The sequence below is a fragment of the Octopus bimaculoides genome, chromosome 4 (assembly GCF_001194135.2).
Source record: "Octopus bimaculoides isolate UCB-OBI-ISO-001 chromosome 4, ASM119413v2, whole genome shotgun sequence".
Lineage (NCBI taxonomy): Eukaryota > Metazoa > Mollusca > Cephalopoda > Octopoda > Octopodidae > Octopus > Octopus bimaculoides.
The window spans coordinates 108,282,541-108,284,101 of NC_068984.1; positions in this window are offsets into that span (position 1 = coordinate 108,282,541).

Here is a 1,561-nt window from a genome sequence, read left to right on the forward strand (position 1 = left end):
TCTCATTTTAACAGATTTACCAAAATTACATAAAAATATCTTGAAATACTAAAGAGCAAATTTATTCAATAAAATTGTCATTGGCTTCAACCACAGCCTCCAGGTGACTTTGGAATCTCCTGCAACTCTTCTGGGCAGTTTCCTTGTTTAAGTTACAAAGAGTGTTGTCAGACTCTCGCTCAACTGTGTCCAACATAACAATCAATGGGGTCGTTGCAGTCCGGGGAGTTAGGTGGTCAGATGTTAGGGGTGATGTGGTCACAGAAACTGACAGCCATGACTGGGTTCTCCTGCTTGTGTGGCATGGTGCAGAATCCTGTAGCCAGACACAGGGTCTTCCAGTAGCCACCCTCTTGACCCAAGGCAGCACTACCTCCTCCAGACACTTGATGTAGGCCTCCATGTTGAGTCAGAGGCTGTGTGGAAAGATGAATGGAGACAAAAAGTCACCATCACTAGTGATTGCTCCAAATACCATGATGTTCACTGGATGTTTGATTTTTATCACTCTCAGTACATGTCCTCAGATTGCGCTGTCCTCCAATTCACACCCAAACACTCTGAAATGTTCACATTGGAGCTACTGGCTCGAATGCCAAGTACTACAGCATATCATTTCCAAATTTCAGATAGAGCGTCAAGGTGCTGTTTTACTCACACACAGTGTCCAACTAACCCTACTATATACTATTAGCAAAATTTTTTATATACAAAAGCAAAGTGGCAAAAAACACTCAACTAGAATCAATTTGCAGAACTATACACGAATTGTCTTCATAAAATAAGACTTGCGTACAGTTCTATCAATTACGATTGTGCTGGAGAGAACACAGATGTTGTTACGTTAGTAAAATGTTGAAACCGGTACACAATTAATTCTTTATTCTGTATATTTCTCATTTTGTCTTGCCTGCTTATGTTCTGGTGCTTTGCGAAATTTTTTTCTGGAGAACATTATTTTTCTTTGGGTCGTTGATCACCTCTTTCTAGCATATCGGATGTCCACTTAGTGGTCATCCCTTCTTATACACATGTAATACAATTTTTCTGAATTTTCAGATTTTTTATATGCTAGGCCACTTGGTTTTAAATTGAATTAATATTCAATTTATCACCCTCTATATATAAATAATAATTTAAATAATCATGTTCTCTAGCCAGCAACATATACTGCAGTGAATTATTCTCTGCAGAATTGTTTCCGGAATTTTGGCGCGCCAGAGCTGAGACATTTTGAAAATAACCCCAATGTAATCAGTAGAACTGTGCGCAAGTCTCATTTTATGAAGACAATTCGTGTATAGTTCTGCAAATTATATTGATTCTAGAACGATTGTGCTGAAGAGAACACAGATGTTGTTACGTAAGTAAAACGTTAATGTCAAAACCGGTACACAATTAATTCTTTATTCTGTATATTTCTCATTTTGTCTTGCCCACTTATGTTCTGGTGTTGTTCGAAATTTTTTTTCTGGAGAACATTATTTTTCTTTGTGGTTGGGTCGTTGATGACCTCTTTCTGGCATATCGGATGTCCATGCATATGTATATATGTCTATAT